General features: G+C 42.4%; 1 pseudogene; it reads left to right on the top strand.

The window, feature by feature from the left end:
• The first annotated feature begins 19,302 nt into the window (after positions 1-19,302).
• Positions 19,303-23,276, top strand: LOC139184428 (surfeit locus protein 6 pseudogene; annotated as a pseudogene).
• Positions 23,277-23,801: the final 525 nt, after the last annotated feature.

Genomic DNA, 23,801 nt, shown 5'->3' with positions numbered 1-23,801 from the left:
CTGAATAAAGCTGGAGAAGCTATTTGGTTACTTGGTGGTATCTCTAAAGGTAGCTTATGTATCTCTTCATTAAATACTTTCATCTCCTGATATAAACATTAAATGTCAACATCAAAAGTAACACTGCCTAAAATTGCCCACAAGATTTTTTTTAATATAAATTTATCTGTTTTAATTGGAGGTTAATTACTTTACAATATTGTATTGGTTTTGCCATACATCAACATGAATCCACCACGGGTATACACGTGTTCCCCATTCTGAACCCCTCTCCTACTTCCCTCCCCATACCATCCCTCTGGGTCATCCCAGTGCACCAGCCCCAAGCATCCAGTATCATGCATCGAAACTGGACTGGCAATTCGTTTCATACATGATATTATACATGTTTCAATGCCATTCTCCCAAATCTTCCCACCCTCTCCCTCTCCCACAGAGTCCATAAGACTGTTCTATACATCAGTGTCTCTTTTGCTGTCTCGTACACAGGGTTATTGTTACCATCTTTCTAAATTCCATATATATGCGTTAGTATACTGTATTGGTGTTTTTCTTTCTGGCTTACTTCACTCTGTATAATAGGCTCCAGTTTTATCCACTTCATTAGAACTGATTCAAATGTATTCTTTTTTAATATGCTTTGAGGAGGATCATTGGCAAGTTGGAAAACATTTGTCTCTTCTGGAATTGGAAACTGATTTATCCTTGAAGGGAGAATGTTCTTTTGCTCTCAGGAAAATGTGAGGAGAATATTTACTTATGCGAATGCAATTAAGTACTCATTAGAATGTAAGCCCTATGGGGGTGAGGATTTATTTTTCTATTTTGTTCACTTATATGTCCCCTAGAACAGTTCCCAGCACATAGTAGGCTCTTAATAAATATTTGTTGAATAAAATAATGTAAAAATTCCCCTTGAGCAAGATCTCAAGAAATTGTACTCTCTTGGACATATCTTTTGTCAGATCCAAGTCTTTACAGTTGATGGTCTCCATAGATATGTATTACGGCTTCCTCAGTAGCTTAGTGGTAAAGAATCCTCCTGCAATCCAGGAGATGCACAGGAGATGTGGGTCCAATCCCTGGGTCAGAAAGATCCCCTGGAGGAGGAAATGGCAACCCACTCCAGTACTCTTGCCTGAAAAATTCCATGGACAGAGGAGTCAGGCAGGCTACAGTCCATGGAGATCACAAAGAGTCAGAAGCAACTGACTCTTTGTATTTCAAAACTGAAATACCATGTTATAAGGTGGTTACAAAGGTAAGGCTGAATGGAGAAACAGGAAAATCTTGCTGGAGAAGTTGATGCTCAGGCTATGTCTTTAAGGATGAATAACATTTAACCAGAAGAGCCTGGTAAGCTGCAGTCCATGGGGTCACAAAGGGTCAGACACGACTGAGCGACTTCACTTTCACTTTTAACTTTCATGCATTGGAGAAGGAAATGGCAATCCACTCCAGTGTTTTAGCCTGGAGAATCCCAGGGATGGCAAAGCCTGGCGGGCTGCCGTCTATGGGGTAGCACAGAGTCAGACACGACTGAAGCAACTTAGCAGCAGCAGCAGCAGCAGTGCATGTGTTCACATGTCTGTGTGTATCTCTGTGTGTCTGTGTGTCCAAGGAGGTGAGGAAAAGTAGTGAGAAGATGTTCTAGAAAGAAGGACCAACAAAATCAAAGACAAACGGTAATCAGCAGGGTGATATCTACTTGTTTCTGGCATTTGCTGGAATGGGAGGCAAAAAAAAGGATCATAGTATCACTCCACACCAGAACCCCCTTTTACATACAATGCAGTATAATGCTGTCCCGTGGAGCTGTGCAATGCCACGGTCCTGAAGAAGGTGCTTAAGGATGAGGCTGGAGAAGGTCAGTAAAGGACCTTGCCTGCGCAGGCTTCACTAAGGGACAGGATGATGTTGGCAAACACAACACCCCTTCTTACCTCCAAATCACAAGGAGAGAACTGTAACTGGAGACACTCAGGGTCTCTCTTAGTTTAGGATAGACAGCTAGTTAGAAGCCTGCTGACACAATTTAGACAAGAAATGATAAATAGGGTAGCCATATTTAGCATGGGAAAGAGAGAATTAAGAAATACGCCAGGACACAGAAAGTGTGGGTAAGAGAAAGGCACCAAGCCCGATTCTCACGGCTCGAATGACTGACTGAAAGATGATAAGACCAACTGAGACACAGCATTCAAGAGCAGCCTTGAGGTGCCACCAGGGGATTCAGACCTCAACAAACGAGAAGCTGATCCTCATTTCCCTCTGGACTGGGACCACCTCGTATTTTGTTGTGTGACCAATGAAACACATGCTCCCTGGAGAGCTACGCAGAGAGGTCAGGAGAAAAGTAATATCTGAGGAACTAATGGAACTTAATTTTCTACCAATCTGGATTGCTATGAAAGTATGGTGTCAGAGGACTTAGAGGAAAGTGAGTGATTCAACAGATTACTCAAACATTGTGTTTTTGATTATATGTTAAATAAGGTAAAATACTCCTCTTAGGGGAAACACACTGATTGAAACCGCCCACCCTGGCCAGGCACCATAGTAACCATTTGAGTGAGTTGTTTTATGACAGGAGATCCTGATAAGGAATACGGAACTAATAAGCCACCACCAACCGGAAGAGTTCAGGAAAGGTCGAAAGGAGACACCACGTGTCCGTCCACTTCCCAGAATCCCTCTCACTAGCATCCATCTTGGCTGAGCGATGCATGCGCCATCAGGAAAGACTCTGAATTCAAATGATTTGCCAAAGACCACCTGGAAACTAATCCCATCACCATAAAACCCAAGACTTCGAGCCACGCGGCAAAGCTGTTCTCCTGGGTTCCCTTACCCTACTGCTCTCCACCTGGGTGCCCCTCCCAATAAAATCTCTTGCTTTGTCAGCACGTATCTCCTTGGACAATTCTTTTCCGAGTGTTAGACAAGAGCCCAGTTTCGGGCCCTGGAAGGGGTCCCCTTTCCTGCAACACTCCCAATAAGAAATCATTTGATTTTCAGGTAGCAAAAGTGCCATTATTGGAAGGATCCATAAGTTACACACCCTCCTCCCAGCCGCCATTTCTCCCCTATTAAGTTTCTATTCTGGATACAATTTTTAAATATCCTCCTTTGAATCAAGTGAAGCATACCAACCTTTCCATCCCATCACCTTTGTCAGTTACACTCAATGACACTCCTTGACCCCCTCTCTTGGCTGGTGTTCTCCTCATATCCCATGAATGCCTTATGTAAACCCTTTCATCATCATTTCCTGACCTCCTCAAAATCCAACAAATTTACTTCCATTCCACTCAAGGCAGCTACACTCGTCAGATTTCACACTGTAATGCCAAACATGAACACAGCCTATTTTTAAAGAAAAGGGAAGTAATAGTCTTATTTTACTTTCTCAGATTTCCAGAATCCATATTCTTCCATAACCACTCCCCCACCCCGCCCCTGGCACCCCTACAAACTTACTGCACAATGAAAACAGCAGGGGCATTCCTGGGTTGAGGTCGAAACCTCAGGAAAGAGATGGTGCTGTGGCATCTCCACCCTCTTCTGGCTGTCTCTCTCCCAGCCATGCTGGATGTGTGAGCCATTCCTGGGGGCACAGATTTGAGGAACAGAAGCTAAGGAAAAGTATGGGATGAGATCAGTTTATCTTCTTGCTCCCCAGACCTACTATTCTTGGTCCTGGAACTCTCAGACCATTTAGGAAAAACAGAAGTACACCCTGGCCTCTTTCCAAATGAGTGAAAGAGAATATTTCCATGCATATCTCCAATGTTGGCCCAGTGAGTATGATACAAATGCCTACCTGGGCAGTGAACTTGAGTCACTGAGAAGGTCCAAGTCTGGCTCAGGCTAAGATTTGAAGCCTATACAGTGTGCATCAGTTAAACATTTTGAAATGGAGTGATTTTGTTTTTACAGTCTTCCCCACTCCTTTTCTAACCTCTATGCCATTCTCTCAAAGATGCAGGCCCAGGATAGTTTTAGGTGAGTTTTGTAACTTAGCACACAAACACCAGGCATGTATTTTATTTATTTATTTATATTTTTATTATTATTTTTTAAAATTTTAAAACTGTTTCCTCTTTTATTTATTTTAATTAATTTATTTTAATTTGAGGCTAATTACTTTACAATATTGTAGTGGCTTTTGCTATGCTGCTGCTAAGTCACTTCAGTTGTGTCCGACTCTGTGTGACCCCATAGACGGCCTCCCACCAGGCTCCTCTGTCCCTGGGATTCTCCAGGCAAGAACACTGGAGTGGGTTGCCATTTCCTTCTCCAATGCATGCAAAGTGAAAAGTGAAAGTGAAGTCGCTCAGTCGTGTCCGACTCTTCACGACCCCATGGACTGCAGGCTACCAGGCTCCTCCATCCATGGGATTTTCCAGGCAAAAGTACTGGAGTGGGGCGCCATTGTCTGAATCAGCCATGGGTGTACATGTGTTCCCCATCCTGAACCTACCTCCCACCTCCCTCCGCATCCCATCCCTCTGGGTCATCACAGGGCACCAGCCATGAGCACACTGTCTCATGCATTGAACCAGGACTGGCAATCTGTTTCACATATGATAAGACACATGCTTCATTGCTATTCTCTCAAATCATCCCACCCTTGCCTTCTTCCACAGAGTCCAAAAGACTGTTCTTTACGTCTGTGTCTCTTTTGCTGTCTTGCATATAGGGTCATCGTTACCATCTTTCTAAATTCCATATATATGCATTAGTATACTGTATTGGTGTTTTTCTTTCTGGCTTATGTCTCTCTGTATAATAGGCTCCAGTTTCATCCACCTCATTAGAACTGATTCAAATGCATTCTTTTTTTAATGGCTGAGTAGCATTCTATTGTGTATATGTACCACAGCTTTCTTAACCATTCATCTGCTGATGGACATCTAGGTTGCTTCCATGTCCTGGCTATTATAAACAGTGCTGTGATGAACATTGGCGTACACGTGTCTCTTTCAATTCTGGTTTCCTCAGTGTGTATGTCCAGCAGTGGGATTGCTGGGTCATATGGCAGTTCTAATCCAGTTTTTTAAGGAATTTCCACACTGTTCTCCATAGTGGCTGTACTAGTTGTACTAGTTTGCATTGCCACCAACAGTGTAAGAGGGTTCCCTCTTCTCCACATCCTCTCCAGCATTTACTGTTTGTAGACTTTTTGATAGCAGCCATTCTGATCGACGTGAGATGATACCTCATTGTGGTTTTGATTTGCATTTCTCTGATAATGAGTGATGTTGAGCATCTTTTCATGTGTTTGTTAGCCATCTGTGTCTTCTTTGGAGAAATATCTGTTTAGTTCTTTGGCCCATTTTTTGATTGGGTCATTTATTTTTCTGGAATTGAGTTGCAGGAGCTTTTTGTATATTTTTGAGATTAATTCTTTGTCAGTTGCTTCATTTGCTAATATTTTCTCCCATTCTGAAGGTGTCTTTTCACCTTGCTTATAGTTTCCTTCGTTGTGCAAAAGCTTTTAAATTTAATTAGGTCCCATTTGTTTATTTTTGCTTTTATTTCCATTAGTCTGGGAGGTGGGTCATAGAGGATCCTGCTGTGATTTATGTCAGAGAGTGTTTTGCCTATGTTTTCCTCTAGGAGTTTTATAGCCTCTGGTCTTACATTTAGATCTTTAATCCATTTTGAGTTTATTTTTGTGTGTGGTGTTAGAATGTGTTCTAGTTTCATTCCTTTACAAGTGGTTGACCAGTTTTTCCAGCACCAGTTGTTAAAGAGATTGTCTTTTCTCCATTGTATATTCTTGCCTCCTTTGTCAAAAATAAGGTGTCCATAGGTGTGTGGGTTTATATCTGGCCTTTCTATTTTGTTCCATTGATCTATATTTCTTTGTTATGTCAGTACAATATTGTCTTGATGACTGTAGCTTTGTCGTATAGTCTGAAGTCAGGTAGGTTGATTCCTCCAGTTCCACTCTTCTTTCTCAAGATTGCTTTGGCTGTTTGAGGTTTTTTGTATTTCCATACAAATTGTGAAATTATTTGTTCTAGTTCTCTGAAAAATACCATTGGTAGCTTGATAGGGATTGCATTGAATCTATAGATTGCTTTGGGTAGTATATTCATTTTCACTATATTGATTCTTCCGATCCATGAACATGGTATATTTCTCCATCTATTTGTGTCATCTTTGATTTCTTTCATCAGTGTTTTATAGTTTTCTATATATAGGTCTTTTGTTTCTTTAGGTAGATTTATTCCTAAGTATTTTATTTTTTGTTGCAATGGTGAATGGAATTGTTTCTTTAATTTCTCTTTATGTTTTCTCATTGTTAGTGTATAGGAATGCAAGGGGTTTCTGTGTGCTGATTTTATATCCTGCAACTTTACTATATTAATTGATTAGCTCTAGTAATTTTCTGGTGGAGTCTTTAGGGTTTTCTATGTAAAGGATCATGTCATCTGCAAACAGTGAGAGTTTTACTTCTTCTTTTCCAATCTGGATTCCTTTTATTTCTTTTTATTCTCTGATTTCTGTGGCTAATACTTCCAAAATTATGTTGAATAGTAGTGGTGAGAGTGGGCACCCTTGTCTTGTTCCTGACTTTAGAGGAAATGCTTTCAATTTTTCACCATTGAGGATAATGTTTGCTGTGGGTTTATCATCTATGGCTTTTATTATGTTGCAGTATGTTCCTTCTATTCCTGATTTATGGAGGGTTTTTTATCATAAATGGATGTTGAATTTTGTCAAAGGCTTTCTCTGCATCTATTGAGATAATCATATGGTTTTTATCTTTCAGTTTGTTAATGTGGTGTATCACATTGATTGATTTGTGAATGTTGAAGAATCCTTGCATCCCTGGGATAAAGCCCACTTGGGTCATGATGTATGATCTTTTTAATATGTTGTTGGATTCTGTTTGCTAGAATTTTGTTAAGATTTTTGCATCTATGTTCATCAGTGATATTGCCAGGCATGTATTTTAAATGAGCAAAGAGGGCCCAGTAGAGGGACAATAGAAAATCATAGGGACTATGACCAACCATGGGGACCATACACCATCTGGAAGTGGTACTCTGGACTCAACCCCAGCCAACTACCACCATGGAGGAATATAGGTCTAGTGTGTCTAGATCTTCTGAGTTTTCTCAAGGGAAACAAGAAAACACCTTTACTTTTACATAAAATCTCCCCAAAGCAAATGGTTAGTGACTACTAAAAATTTTTAAATAATCCCATGGATCAGAGGCCATATTTGCCCTTTATAATCTCTGTTTCAAGGGATCAGCTGTGATGGGTTTGAATGTTCACAAACCGCAAATGTGGATGTTTCATAGCTTTCCTGCAGAGTCACATAATTGGCTACACGGCTACCTAGGAATGAATAGGCTGTGAGGGGAAGCCTCTGGGCTTCTTTAAAAGATGCTGGTTGTTATAGAGGAGAAGTCAGGGCATACACAAGTTTTCTTGAGGGAGTTATGGGTTTCAGGATAAGTCAGAACAAGCCACTTAATGCACCTCTAAGCAGATGAGTGACAGGAAGGGAGTAAGGACACTTATGAAACTCAGAGGTGGCAGCAGTTCTGGAAGCTTCTACCCACCCTCTTCCACACAGATGACTAGTTTGAAGCCCATTCTCTTGACTGTACGTAGGTGTGACATACAAGATGGTAGCCAGAAGCCCATATGTCCCAACTGTGAGACCCTCTGCCTAGGGTGGCATTTCTGCCTCCCAAGCTGTCCTTGAGGGCTCTTCAAACTACATCCACATTCTCCAGCCCCCTAGGCTTAACTCATGGTTCTAGTTAACGTTACAGATGATTTTTCCCCTGGGCATTCTCTTTAACTTGAGCTACAGCCCTCTGCGCCAGCATCTTAAGCAACTTACAAAGATGAACTTGACTAAGTGTGTTTATCTCCAACAACACATCACCTCCTCCCTTTGCATTTTCCATATTCATAAGCATCATTTACATAGCACTCTAACACCAAAACATTAGAAAGTGTGTAAGTCCAAACAAAACTAGTGAGCAGGAGAGAAGCTGGATCTGAAAAGTGAAATCAATCTCAAGGACCTATGAACCTCTTCCAGACTCACAATCCTCCCATGGAGATTCCTATTTCCACAGAGGGCACTTAAGGACCCAAAATATTTTAGAAGTTCCTTTCTTCATCAAATGAATCTCTGATGCTCAGATTTCAGACACTGTGACTGGTCTTGGGAAAAATATTTGGGTACAGGGTAGTCTTTCAAATAATATCAATTTTTGAATGAATATTAAAGTTCAACATAAAGGAACAGATGGATCAGATCAAATATGGCATTGTGCAAATGACTGAACTCTCCCACCCAAATTGCTAACAATCAATGTTTTTCAGAATACTTCTGGGTTTGAACTTGCTGTGCTATAAAGCAAATATGTTCTAGAATATATCTTGCTTCTGTGCCACAAACCTTTCAATTTCCTTATGAAAACAAAAGAGGCCCATGCCCCCATCTGCACTGCAGGAGCCAGGTCAAGCACCAAAGCAAGTACAGACTGCCAAGTTTAAGAGGGATGAGGGGAGGACACAGACTTGGGGACAACCTGGGGTTAGAACCAGCAAACTTGAGGAGGGGCGAGGTGAGGACACCAAGAAACCCAAGAAAAATGTTTGATCTCATGAGTGGATGAATCCGAGTACAAGGAAGTGGAGAGGGTTAGATGGGGAAACAAGCAAGTCTCAGGAGTCTTCCTGTAAGCATTCCACAGGGTGGGAGCACAGGAGAAGTTTTCAGGTGTGGTTTGTGTTGCTAATATCAGAGTTAGTGTAAAGTGTAAGCACTTCTGAAAATTTGGACAGTTTGATTTCAACACACCCATAGCCCATTCTGCCTTGCCAGAATCCCGGAGCCCATACAGACAATGGTTACTTGTTGGCAGATCAGATATTGGGAGCATTTTCTTTAGTTTTGGCTTTAATTTTAATAACTTTTTTTTCAGCTATTGAAGTGCCTCTAATAAGTCATTATCTTTTTTCTTTTATTTTTACACCATATCAAAATCTCAACCAATAAAGAAGATGTGGTATGTACATACAATGAAATATTAGCTATAAAAAAGAATGAAATCTTCCCATTTGCAGCAACATGGATGGACCTAGGGAATATCATCCCAAGGGAAGTAAGTCAGAGAAAGACAAACGTCACATGAAAGCACTTATATTTGGAATCTAAAAAATAATATCAATGAATCTATTTGCAAGATAGAAAGAGACTCACAGACATAGAAAAACAAACCTATTATCAAAGGGGAAAGAGGCAGGGATAAATTAGGAGTATGGGATTAACGTATACACACCACTGTGTATAAACTAGAGAAGCAACAGGGATTTACTATATAACATAGGGACCAATATTCAACTTCTTATAATAACCTATAATGGAAAATAATCTAAAAAACTACATGTGTGTATATACATACATAAAGTTGAATTACTTTTCTGTGTACTTGAAACTAACACAATAATGTACCTCAACTATATTTCAAGAAAATCTTAATCTGAAGACATATCCATTATTGGCAAAAATGCTAATGCTTGAGTCTCCAGTAGAGGGCTGTCTGAATAGAATGAGGTATAGGTAACTATATATATAGTAAAATATTTTAAAGTTACAGTACATCAGAACTAGGTACACCTTATTTGTTTTTAATATATGAGACATTATCAAATAATACCATATTAGATTGAGCTTCCCTGGTGGCTCAGGTGGTAAAGAATCTGCCTGCAATGCAGGATACCAGGGTTCGATCCCTGGGTCAGGAAGATCCCCTGGAGAAGGAAATGGCAACCCACTCCATTATTCTTGCCTGGAGAATTCCATGGACAGAGGAGCCTGGCGGGCTACAGTCCATGGGTTTGCCAAGAGTCAGACATGGCTGAGCAACACACACACACACACACACACACACACACACCCCATCAGGGTAGAATACGAGGCATGTCAAAAGTGAAGATGATGGCATAGATTTGAAAATGGTCACTTATGGAAGATTGAACAAATAAAGAGGTACATGTGGATAATATGAGTCTGGTTTCTCAATGTCAGAAAATGAAGTAATAAATGTCAAAAGAAAAACAATAAAATCTATGGTGTTGGACTGAAATAAGAGGTTTGGTGTTAACTCACAGTTCTCAATTTATATATAGATATATAGAGAGATAAATAAAGATACATAGATAAATAGATAAAATTTATAGAGAGATATAGAGAGAGATAAATAAAGATATAGAGAGATAAATAAAGATATATAGAGAGATAAATAAAGATGTGTGCATATGTAGGGGTTCCCTGGTGGTTCAGTCAGTAAAGAATCCACCTGCAATGCAGGAAACTGGGTTCAATCCTTGGGTTGGGAAGATCCCCTGGAGAAGGAAATGGCAACCCACTCCAGTATTCTTGCCTGGAAAATTTCATGGACAGAGGAGCCTGGCAGTATATGTAATACATACACACAAACATATATTCCCTATTCCCACCCACAAAGAGAGGGCCTGGGAACAGTGATACCTCAATAAAAATCAGGATATCTAGTCCCCAGGTCTGGGTTTCTAGACATCATTCTCCACTAAAAGGGACCAGTGCTTCTTGGAGAAATGACTTTTTCTAGAACTGGAACTGGAAAAGTACAAGATAAGCCTGAAACAATTTATGAAGTACTCAAATTACAATGGAACGTGTTGAAAGGACAGGCACCAATCTGGACTGATTTGGTTTCAGGAGCCAAGTTGAGGGCAACAGAAATAACGATAGAAACAGATTATAACCCATTGAATAAAACAGAATTCTATGAGTCAATAATAGTGGAAAGGAAAAAAATGGGGAAAAGAGAGAGAAAGAAGCTTAGCTGAATGACAAATGGGCTATTGAGAAGAGAACTTTATAGAGGAAAAACCTGAAAGGTACCATCTTAAGCAAGTGATCAAAGTAAACATCACCAGTAATGGAACCAATTGACACCCTTCTCCACCTGATGGGACACTGTGAGAAGAACAAGTATCACTTCTGTGTTATTCCGGCCAAAGATGCATAACCTGTGTTCAGTTCAGTTCAGTCGCTCGGTCCTGTCCGACTCTTTGAGACCCCATGAATCGCAGCATGCCAGGCTTCCCTGTCCATCACCAACTCCTGGAGTTTACTCAAACTCATGTCCATCAAGTGGTGATGTCATCGACCTGTGCTAGTCATGAGGAAACACCAGGCCAAACAGATTGAGGGACACTCTACAAAATAACTGACTGATAATCTTCAAAGGTTTCAAGGTTATGAAAATCAAGGCAAGAGTGAGGAACTGTTCCAGGTGAAAAAGACATGACAACCAAGTGCAACTCATGATTCTGAACTGGGTTTTTTCCTATGAGAAAGTGTGAAAGTGTTAGTCGCTCAGTTTTGTCCAACTCTTGGTGACCCCATGGATTGGAGCCCACCAGTCTCCTCTGCCCATGGAATTCTCCAGGCAAGAATACAGGAGTGGGTTGCCATTCCCTTCTCCAGGGGATCTTCCCAACTCAGGGATGGAACCCAGGCCTCCTGCATTGCAGGCAGATTCTTTACCATCTGAGCCACCAGGAAAGCTCTTTCCTATACAGGATATTATTAGAAAGCTTGAATGTGGTCTGAGGATTGTATAGTAATACAATAACATATAGTAATAGTAATAATGCATCTAAGTTAATTTCCCAATTTCGATAGTTGTATTGTGGTTTTATGGAAGAATGGCCTTGTAGGAAATATTGTACACATGAGACAGAATGACAGACATAAGGCTGGCAAATTATTCTCAAATAGTTCAGGAAATGAGAGGCCTTGGCAGTATTTCCAACTATTTTGTGAGCTTATGATTGTTTCATCTGTTAAACATATGACCGAGAGACTAACACACATGCATAAAATGGGTTTCCCTGATGGTTCAGATGATAAAGAATTTGCCTGCAGTGCAGGAGACCCAGGTTCAATCCCTGGGTCAGGAAGATCCCCTGGAGAAGGGAATGACAACCCACTCCTGTATTCTTGCCTGGAGAATTCCATGGGCAGAGGAGACTGGTGGGCTCCAATCCATGGGGTCACCAAGAGTTGGACAAAACTGAGCAACTAACTTTCACACTTTCTCATAGGAAAAAACCCAGTTCAGAATCATGAGTTGCACTTGATTGTCATGTCTCTTTTGCCTGAAACAGGTACTAATATTTATTAAGTATATTGATCAGTTGAAAAATAAAAACATGTAATTAATCACCATTTGTTCCTCTTGGGAAACACAGTGTTGAAAAATATGTGTAAATTTCTGATTTTTCTCTCTGGTTTTACCAAAATCTTTCTCTTTTTTCTAGTATCCATACTTCTTTCTTTCTTTTTTTTTTTAAAAAGCAATAGCAATAATCTTCTCTCTTCAGCCTTATTTTATAAATCCTGAACAAAGTAATTTGGGCATTATTCAACTGTTAAGAATAACCAAAATAGATGGTTGAATACTAGGGCTTTAGCTTCCTTTTAATTTTTGGTGCAAGAATTTTAACTTAGCAGATATTGGCCTGATTAGGATCATAATAAATGTACATGAAAAATGATGAGAATTTTGAAAGAAGGAAAAAGGCTCTGAGCATGAGGGTCAGAGGAAGCCAAATTGACACAAATCAGAACACATAAACAGAGAGAACATTATTAGTAGGAAGAAAAACACCAAAAGCTCTTCAACTTTGCACTCAAGTGCCAGGAACAATAAGAATCCTCAGGCATACAAGCAAAGAAGGGTCATGGACATTAGACTACTGATTCTTATCAACTGCCACTGACAGAAATCACTTAAGTTAGGTCCTAGAATTGAAACTCAGATGCCGCCATTGTTGCCACCAGGGTAAATTCAACTCACTCTGTTCAACCAGAGCCAAGAACCAGAAGCAGAAACGGGTGAGACCAGGCATCAGTTTAGCATGTGAGAGCCAGAGAGCCCAGTCTCCACACTCCACACTAGCCTTATCACAGGAGCCAAGAGAAGATGAGCCAAGGACCCAAGGGGTCCTGGTCCAGACAAGATCCAGGTGCACTTTAATCTACACATTTCTATGGTGGGTGTTATCACAGTGGAGCCTCAGAATGAGAGTCAAAGAATAACTCAAAGGACATACAGTAAAGTTATTAGCATACTATTTAATTATGCATGAGGGAAAACAATAATAAATTGTTTTATTTATTGTTCCTCTAACAACAAAATAAATGACTTAAATATGAGAAAGAATGAGAGGAGACAAAAATAAACAAAAAACAAACAAACAAACAAAAAACTGAGCTACTTTTGATTTCATGCTTTGGGTAAAATGCTGATCAGCTGGCAGCCAGCCAGAAGGTTGTCTGGGGATTTTTGCCCTTGGGCAGACAAATGGGTCATCAAAGGAAGCAATTTCAGTTATCTGTTTATTCTCTGGAAGACCTGGGGGGCTAACCTGGACACAGACAAAACAGGCAGTCTCTGCATTAAGTCCTGCAGTGTATCTTTGCCAGCACCTTCAACTCTAGGACCGCACCATTTCCTTATTTGAATTGCTCACTGATAATCACACAGGTAAATTAATAAGAAATCAAGAAAATTCAGATTTCAAATGAAATTTAAAAATAGAATGCATCTTCACCGTTGGAGGTGGAGGAAGTCTTGACTGGACTTGCCTCCCCACATTGAGACTCTGCCTCACCACTCTGCCCTTTCTTTTTCTCCATGGCTAACAATCTTGCCATCCTGTTTTTGTTCTCCAAGGTGTGCCTTTGCTGGCAACTCTTAAAATGACCAATTTCCTCTGGGTTTCCTGGGACGTCCCAATTTAGCACTGAAAAGTCCAGCAAGCTGAGAAGTCCCTCGATTCCAGGCACAGTGGGACACCTGGTCACCCCAGTATTTTCCCCTTGAACTATAATAATCAGGTCCATACTGCAAGGGTAATAAGATCCAAGAATGCTGTATTTTGAAGACATTTCTGGAAGCATCCTGCATTTTCCATCAAGCTCTTTCAGTAATTTCTATTTCTGCTTTATTGACTATGCCAAAGCCTTTGACTCTGTGGATCACAATAAACTGTGGAAAATTCTGAAAGAGATGGGAATACCAGACCACCCAACCTGCCTCTTGAGAAATTTGTATGCAGGTCAGGAAGCAAAAGTTAGAACTGGACATGAAACAACAGACTGGTTCCAAATAGGAAAAGGAGTATGTCAAAATTGTATATTGTCACCCTGCTTATTTAACTTATATGCAGAGTACATCATGAGAAACGCTGGGCTGGATGAAGCACAAGCTGGAATCAAGATTGCCAGGAGAAATATCAATAACCTCATATATGCAGATGACACCATTCTTATAGCAGAAAGTGAAGAACTACTAAAGAGGCTCTTGATGAAAGTGAAAGAGGAGAGTGAAAAAGATAGCTTAAAGCTCAACATTCAGAAAATAAAGATCATGGCATCCAGTCCCATCACTTCATGGCAAATAGATGGAGAAATAGTGGGAATAGTGGCAGACTTTATTTTTGGGGGCTCCAAAATCACTGCAGATGGTGACTGCAGCCATGAAATTAAAAGACACTTACTTCTTGGAAGAAAAGTTATGACCAACCTAGTTCAGTTCAGTTCATTTCAGTTCAGTAGCTCAGTCATGTCCAGCTCATTGCAACCCCATGGACCACAGCACACCAGGCCTCCCTGTCCATCACCAACTCCCAGAGTCTACCCAAACCCATGTCCATTGTGTCGGTGATGCCATCCAACTATCTCATCCTCTGTTGTCCCCTTCTGCTCCTGCCCTCAATGTTTCCCAGCATCAAGGTCTTTTCAAATGAGTCAACTCTTTGCATCAGGTGGCCAAAGTACTGGAGCTTCAGCTTCAACATCAGTCCCTCCAATGAACATCCAGGACTGATCTCCTTTAGGATGGACTAGTTGGATCTCCTTGCAGTGCAAGGGACTCTCAAGAGTCTTCTCCGACACCACAGTTCAAAAGCATCAATTCTTCGGCACTCAGCTTTCTTTATAGTCCAACTCTCACATTCATACATGACTACTGGAAAAACCATAGCCTTGAATAGACGGACCTCTGTTGGCAAAATAATGTCTCTGGTAGATGCTTGCTCCTTGGAAGGAAAGTTATGACCAACCTAGATAGCATATTAAAAAAGCTGAGACATTACTTTGTCAACAAAGTTCCGTCTAGTCAAGGCTATGGTTTTTCCAGTAGTCATGTATGGATGTAAGAGTTGAACTATAAAGAAACCTGAGCACTGAAGAATTGATGCTTTTGAACTACAGTGTCAGAGAAGACTCTTGAGAGTCCCTTGGACTGCAAAGAGATCCAACCAGTCCATCCTAAAGGAGATCAGTCCTGAATATTCATTGGAAGGACTGATGTTGAAGCTTAAACACCAATACTTTGGCCACCTGATGCGAAGAGCTGACTCATTTGAAAAGACCCTGATGCTGGGAAAGACTGAAGGTGGGAGGAGAAGGGGAAGCTTAAAGACATGAGATGGTTGGATGGCATCACCGACTCAATGTACATGAGTTTGAGTAAACTCCGGGAGTTGGTGATGGACAGGGAGGCCTGGAGTGCTGCAGTCCATGGGGTCGCAAAGAATAGGACACAACTGAGCAACTGAACTGAACTGAACTCTTTTTAAACTTATGGTAACACATACATAAAATTTACCACATTAACCATTCTCAAGCGTACAATTCTGTGGCCATGAGGTACATTCACACTGTTGTGCAACCATCCATCTCCAGAACTTTTTTATCCTCCCCAACTGAAACTCTGTACTCATTAAACATGAACTTCCCCATCTCCTCCCCCAGTACTCGGCAGCCAGCATCCTATTTTCTCTCTATGAATTTGACTCTTCTAAGTACCCCATAAAAGTGGAATCACATAATATTTGTCCTTTTGTGCTTTTGGTGATTTCTTAAATTATAAATTGAATTTTACTGATTTTCAATTGTAATAGCTAAAATAACCAGCTGTTGACTGAGATCTACTAGCAGATGGAATCAATATGCAATGTTTTTTGGGGTGTTTTTTTTTTTTTTTTTTGCCCTCTACTCACCTTTAAAATTTTATTTAGTGGATGAATGAATGGTTTCCTTACCTCTGACTCAAAACCTGGGCAAGCCCCAGGACTTTGCTGGTCACTCTTAAGGAATAAGCAGTTGGTTACTTTCAGTAACAAACAAAAATCTTAATTTCAAAATCAGGACACATTTGATGTCTTATTAGAAACCCTGCCATCTTCCTACTAATCTGGGGGGTGCTTTGTGTGTATGGTGATCCCCACTTGGCCTCTTGGTCATAGTGAAATCCCATGTAGCATACATATAATGAGAAAAGAAGAAAGTAGATGGTCTGTCAACTCAAATCATTAGCAAATCTAATCTAAAAGACACTGACAAAGACGTTTGATGGGAGACCAATTGGAGTCCATCTACCTCCATAACTAGGTTCTTCCTTTAACTTTAAAATACCCAAGACTTGAGATCTGAGAGCTGGAATTTCCTTGCACTTATTATGTACTACAATATTCTTTAAGTTTTATACCAAAAAAATGGTATGGTTCACTGTTATAGTATTCTACTTGTAGTATTCTATAATTACTTGATGTCATATTCTACTATAAAGGTATAAAAAATTAAGTTAATAATTTCCCACACTAATCCCATCTCCAATTCCCCAAAGGGAGTAAACATACCCAATATTAACAGGGTAGAGTCTTTCTTTACCTTTTTCTCTCATAAAAATATTACATCACAGTATTCAATACAAATCATTAAAATTTTGCATCATAAAAATATCACATATATATGCACATTAGATGGACATCATATTCATATCTTGTATCTTGCTCTTTTTTCCTTGGTAGATCAGAGACTTCCCACTCTAGTCTTTGTAATTCCAAACTTGTTTGTTTTCCCCAAGAGAGAAAAGCGGTGGCTACTCACAGTGTGATTTAGAGGCATAAACATAGAGGAGACATTGTCTGGTCGTCCCAAGCTGGCTTTATTTGTCTAGCTGTGAAAGGCTGCTGACTTTCATTCATAAAGCCTAGGTGACTCTGTTCCTGAATCACAGAAGAGAAAGGAAATGAATGAATGTTCCTTCGATGGAGCAGATGAATGAACGAATTAAGTAGCCAGTTGGTTTAATTACAGCTTTTAGTTTTCCCTCACCGAATAAGCACTGCAACCATTCCACCTCTGGTTGAAAACAAGTAGCTGCTACTGTGTGATTATATATCTGAAATCAATGAAGGGAAAAACAAATAGTAAATTCACTCCCTGGATTTTTCCTCTTATGGTTTACACGTGGTCTACCTATTTCTCTAAAGTCTCACCATTTTTAAACAGTGCTCTTTAGACCATCAGCATCTAAAATGTGAGGAATGCTAAGTGCAAGTGCAGATTCCTGGGCTGTGTTTTGCCCTCCTTGGAGTAAAATATATGAAAATAGAATTCATATTAAAAAATTTTCCACAGGTGATTCTGACATACACTAAGTTGTTTGAAAATGACCCCTAGGCCTCACCACAGGTTCAGAGATTTGCTGATCTCATCTTCTGAAAGACTGTAGTCATCTTCTCTAGACTTCAGAATCCTGGCATTCTCCCATCTCCTCCCCTTTTCTGTCGATCACCCTCAAGCAGGTAAAAGGAAGCTTGCATCCTCTTAGGTCTGACTCAAGGCAAAGTAGGCTCTGGATAGCACCTGGGTCTGCAGAAGAACATGAAAAAGGAGCTGCTGATTTGGGCCTAAGAACTGTCCTTGACTCTCTGGGTTCAGACCTAGGAAATAGTAGTTCTGAGTCTTCTGGGACCCAAACAAGAGGAACTAAAAAGCCTCTTGATGAAAGTGAAAGAGGAGAGTGAAAAAGCTGGCTTAAAGCTCAACATTCAGAAAACTAAGATCATGGCATCTGGTCCCATCACTTCATGGCAAATAGATTGGGAAACAGTGGAAACAGTGTCAGACTTTATATTTTGGGGCTCCAAAATCACTGCAGATGGTGACTGCAGCCATGAAATTAAAAGACGCTTACTTCTTGGAAGAGTTGGACTATAAAGAAAGCTAAGCGCTGAAGAATTGATGCTTTTGAACTGTGGTATTGGAGAAGACTCTTGAGCATCCCTTGGACTGCAGGGAGATCCAACCAGTCCATCCTAAAGAAGATCAGTCCTGGGTGTTCATTGGAAGGACTGATGTTGAAGCTGAAACTCCAACACTTTGGCCACCTGATGCGAAGAACTGATATTTGAAAAGACCCTGATGCTGGGAGGGATTTGGGGCAGGAGGAGAAGGGGACGATGGAGGATGAGATGGCTGGATGACATCACCGACTTGATGCACATGAGTTTGGGTGAACTCCAGGAGTTCCAGGACAGGGAAGCCTAGTGTGCTGCAATTCATGGGGTCGCAAAGAGTCGGACATGACTGAGCGACTGAACTGAACTGACTGACTTCTAGGAGAGGCTAAAGCAGCGTGCAATCACGTTTGTGGATGCGAAGAGAAGGAAATGGCAACCGACTCCAGTATTCTTGCCTGGGAAATCCCGTGGACAGAGAAGCCTGGTGGGCTAACAGTCCATGGGGTCACAAAGAGTCAGACACGACTGAGCAACTGAGCACATATTTTCTACCTGTACGAGAGGCTAAAGCAGCAGGCAAACACATTTGTGGATGCTAAGAAGAAAGCCAGGAAGGAGAAGAAGAGCAATGATTAATAAAGGCAGTGACTTTGCTGTCACTCTCAATGGCAACTGCCAATGACTGTTCTTGAATGAGTAAAGGTCAATGTGTGAACGAATGATTAGATAAATGTTTCATACTTTCTGGTGAACGAAAACAACAGCAGCAACAACAAACACTTTCCTAATCCTTAAGATTGTTGTCCATGGCGGAGGGCAAGGGTGGCGGGCACACATGGGTGCTTTATATTAGTCTTAGAATGTCATCTGTGAATTTTAGTAAGGAACACTGGGCTTCCCTGGTGGCTCAGGGGTAAAGAATCTGCCTGCCAATGCAGAAAACACAGGTTCAATCCCTGGGTCGGGAAGATCCCCTGGAGAAGGAAATGACAACCCACTCCAGTCTTATTACCTGGGACATCCCATGGATAAAGGAACCTGATGGGTTTCATGAGGTCATGAGGTCATGGGGTCTCAAAAGAGTCAGAAAGGACTTAGTGACTAAACAACCACAAAAAGCACTAGTAGAAACTAACTCAGTAGGTTTTAAAACTCTGGAGGTCAAGCATGGAATTCCGTAGAAATGCTGTCATGAAGACACTGCTAGGAAACAACTCTGGAGCTGCGTGGTGTTTGATTCAGGACCTCACAAATATAAAAGAGAAACAGTAAACTGAGAAAAGCCAAAAGTCAGAAAGCTGCCCCAAGCAAACACATTACTGCCCTCCCTGTTAAGTTCTAGGCTATTCACCCCAACCTCAAGGACTCTGAGCTCTTCCCAGCTTCTAACTTGACCAGACATTTTTTTGGTTATAATAAAAGGAGGAAGAAAATAGATTATTTGGAGAAGATGGAAAATAACATGAGAAAAATGAGAAAATCAGCTGGACTAAAGACATACTTGCCACCAAAGCATCATCCTTTCTTCAAGGATATAATCTGCCTGCTGAGCCTATCCACAAATATTTTTGAAACTCAGAAACATACAGCACACTTTTTATAAAAGGATATTACTGTTACTTCTTCAACCAAGGACCTAAGCACCTTGGGTTAGATAAGATAGCACCTAATGTTCTCCATCTCCTAGTATTCACACCCTGTGTAATCCCCTCCCGTTGAGAGTGGGAAGGCCAACAGAATACAGCATAAGTGATGGGATTCACCCACATGATTACATTAAAAATCTCTGTCTTGCTAGATTTTCCTTATTGCTTTCTCCACTTGCATACTTTGATGAAAAAAGTGGCCACGCTGGAGAGGTCCACAGAACAAAGAACTAGAGCAATCTCCAGCTAAGAGCTGGGAAGGATCTGTAACCTTTAGTTAAAAAGTCCTCTGAGAACTAAATAACCTGAAGGAGCTTAGAAATGGATCTTTCACCACTGAGCTCTCAAATGAGACCACAGCCTCAGCTAGCAAGTTTATTTCAGTCTTGTAAGAAACCCTGAAACAAAGGAATCAGCTAAGCTATGCCCAGCTCTTGACTACAGAAACTGTGAGTATTAATAAATGTGCATCATTTTAAGCCATTCAGTTTGGGATAACTTGTTATACAGCAATAGATAACCAATGCAATACTGATCTAAGCTGAGACATCAAGGAAAGAATGTCTGTTTTTCACAATTTTGAACAATTAATCTTGCTGACCATGCTAGAGTCTGTAAAATAAGACACACTCTTCCAAGCTGCCTATATCCAGCACATATGTGGCAACCTCTTAAGCCACAGGGAGGCGGTGGGGGGTGGGGTGGGGGCGGAAGGGTTTGAGAGGTGCCAAATGGGAAAGTCATTTAGTCCATGAAGAGATACTTACTGATTTGTTAAAACAGAAATTGGTATTGGCTTGTGTTCTAAAGAGCTTTTAAATCTCAGAGGATGATAAATCGAGTGCTACCTCCATATTTTCAGTCAGAGGCTTTAGTTATAAGTAATTCCACATGCTGTAACTCTCAGCAGTATACAAGGAGGCTGCCGTAGGAAATGAACCCTCATGTGCCTGAAGCCAGTGTTTATGTTATCTTTATGATGAGACTCACATCAACACACACACACACAAACTGTTTTTGTGAGAGGACAGATTAACTGAACTTACTTTTCAATTGCATCAGCTTCTTTTTTAACGTAATGACGAATGGATTCAATTAGACAGAAACCATATTTGTGGCTGACATATCAAGGGTGTTACTTCTTCCCACAGATTTCATTATGCACACCGACTAAAGGCATTGCCTTTCTCTGCTGTCTCTCCAGGTTACACTTGTAGGCAGCTCTTTGACCAGAGACAGTAGATTCTTCTTAATGAGACCCTGGCAAAAAGGAAAAGAGAAATCCTCTGAGACACTGGTCAAGAGACAACAAGGTACTTTCTCCTCTTTTTACTCCTCAGCTTCTTGGCATTGCCCTGGCTGCATGCCTCCTCTATCTTCTCATGCACATGCTGCCAGCAGAACATCCACGGCAAATAAACAGCCAAGCTCTTGGGCCGGGCCATCTGCAGGGGCTGCGATGGAGCTGGACACAGCTGACCAATGGAGTTAAGACTTGAGTCACCCAGTGCTTCTCTTTGTTAAATTCGCACCATCTTTACCTCTGTCACCAATCTCAAGTTAGAGGGTCCCCACGATCACTCTATGGTTTGACAATTCGCTGGAAGGACTCACAAAACTCACTGAAAGTTGCTATATTCACAGTTACGGTTTAAGACAGAACAGGGACAGAGATTAAAAGCAGCTAAGGGAAAAGAGACATGCAGAAGTGTCCAGGAGAGTCCAAAGCATGGGACCTCTAGTTGTCTTCTCCCAGTGGAGTTATGGACACACTTGATTTCTCACAGCTCCAATGTGTGACGATATGCATGAGCCAGTGCCAACCAGACAAGCTCACCTGAGCCTTGGTGTCTACAGATTTTATTGTGGCTCAGTCACATAGCCATGGCTGACTGGTCATGCGGTCAACCTTAGTCTCCAGAGGTCAAATTCATACCACATGACCCAAGGACCCTTCCTATAAATCACACTGCTAGCATAGGCTATCTGGCTTGGCCAAAGGTCCCCAGGTTAAACAAATCAAGGCAAGATATTCCTAGGTCTTAGAGGTTACCTCCCAGGAGCCAAGGGCAAAGGCCAAACCTCTTTGGGTGAAAGATTAATCGTTTATTGTCCATCCAGACCTTCTTGTTCCACTTGACAGAATTTCTCTGCAACAGCCCTCCAAACTTACACCTCTCCTAATCTATTCCATCCTCAAGAACAACACCAACCATCATCCAAGTGATCAAGCCACTTGCACCCTAATTCAAGCCACCATCAGTTCTCACATTGGGGGTTTCTGGCAAGTGCAGCTGGGTAGATAGATGAAGGTAGCTCAGACCGGGCGTTTGGGGGGCCCTGAGTGTGTTGCAGAGTGCTAGTACCGGCCCAGGATGCTGCACCCTGGCCCTCCTTCCCCCAGAAGGACCCCGAACCTCCAGCCAGGGCTTACTCGGTTCGCCAAGGAAGCCTAGCTTCAGAGCCTGGACAAGAAGATCTGCTCCCTGCCCAGTCCTGAGTCCCAGACGCACAACTCAGAAAGCAAAACTCAAGTTTCAGAAACTGCTGGGCCCCCAGAACAGAAGGGGAAGAAAGCACATTAGAAATCCCAGGTGCGGGTCCCTGTGGAGAAGCCTCAGGGCAGGAAGTCAGCGGCAGTGAAAGAGGAGGCGGAGGCCTTCAGCTCCACTGCGGGCCCTGCGGATGGCCTGGCCTCAGCGCCCGACTCTTCATTTGCGGTGGACGTCCTGTGACAGCGCCTGCATGAGAAGATAGGGGAGGCACGCAGCCAGGGCAACGCCAGGAAGCTGCTTCCCACCTCTTTGGGGAAAAGATGCTGGAGGAAGCTGAGGCAGCAGGAGTGGGACCGGAAGTAGAGGGTGCGGAGGGAGCTGGGGATGAAGGAGAAAGCCGCCAAGGTCTCCAAGGGGCCCCCTGAGCTGCCGGGCCAGCCGGGCTGCTCTTCACTGAGGTAGAGATGAGTCAATAAGAGGGGCAGGCCTGCAAGGCGCAGCGCAGGAAGGAGAGGAGGCAGAAGGTGAAGGGGCTGATGGGCTGGAGCAGCTGCCAGACTGGGTCGCGGCCTAGGCCCGGGAACTTCAGGCCAAGATGCAGGGACGAACCTGCTGTACAAGGCCAAGGGCGTGAAGATCCTCAACGGCCAGCACCTGCAGCCGGAGGTCCAGGAGAAGCGGCGGGCGCAGCGCGGGTGCACGTGTGAGAAGCGCAGGGCCCGCGGCCCAGGTGGTGGGGAAGATGCTGCTGCAGGACCGATGGCGGCAGAACCTGCGCAAGAAGGCGGTCAAGGCCGAGGGGCTCCTGGAGAAGGGCCGCATCCTGCACCCTGGTTCTGGAGACCGGCCTGGCCTGAGGGCCCGGATGCTCGACCCCAGGCAGGCCCTGGCTCTGGGTGGAGAGCGGACGCTGTCACACTCCGCTCAGCGACTTGTCCAGGGCTCAGGCCGCGTGGGCACAAGAGCCTTCAGATCTGGGGAAGGGTTGATCCACATCTAGACCCCAGCCTCCTCTCATGAGGCCAGAACGCTCCCTGAAAGTTGCAGGGTTGGGGACGAGGGAGCGGAAGGAGGCGGTGAGCGCCAGGTAAGGAGGGGCGGGCTTCACTGACCCGCTCTGTATCTCCCGAATTCACAGGAGCAGAAGGGAATGGCCTTTGGGACTGCTGTGTCAGCCCCAAACTCTTTTGAAAAGGACGAAAACCAGCGACTGAAGCCAGACCGAAGGTGGAATTGATGGTCTCGGCTACTGGAAGAAGGCGGGGCCATCCTCAGGTTGCCTGGAATTGGATTATTCTACGTTTATTTGTAAGACGAGTAAAGATTAGAATTTAAGATAAGCATGCACATTTAAAATCCTAAAATAACCACAGAAGATATAAACAGTCTTACTAAACTAGGAGGAAGAAATATGGAGTGGAATGGACAGTGTCAATCTAGAAGGAAGTGGGAGAGAAAAACCTCCAGGTGAATGGAGGATACACAGAGGCCGAGTTAAGTCCCAGCTCACAGCCAGCCAGGTGAA

This window comes from Bos indicus, chromosome 8, assembly GCF_029378745.1.
Source record: "Bos indicus isolate NIAB-ARS_2022 breed Sahiwal x Tharparkar chromosome 8, NIAB-ARS_B.indTharparkar_mat_pri_1.0, whole genome shotgun sequence".
NCBI classification, from domain to species: Eukaryota; Metazoa; Chordata; class Mammalia; order Artiodactyla; family Bovidae; genus Bos; species Bos indicus.
This window is presented reverse-complemented; position numbering and strand designations above follow the sequence as displayed.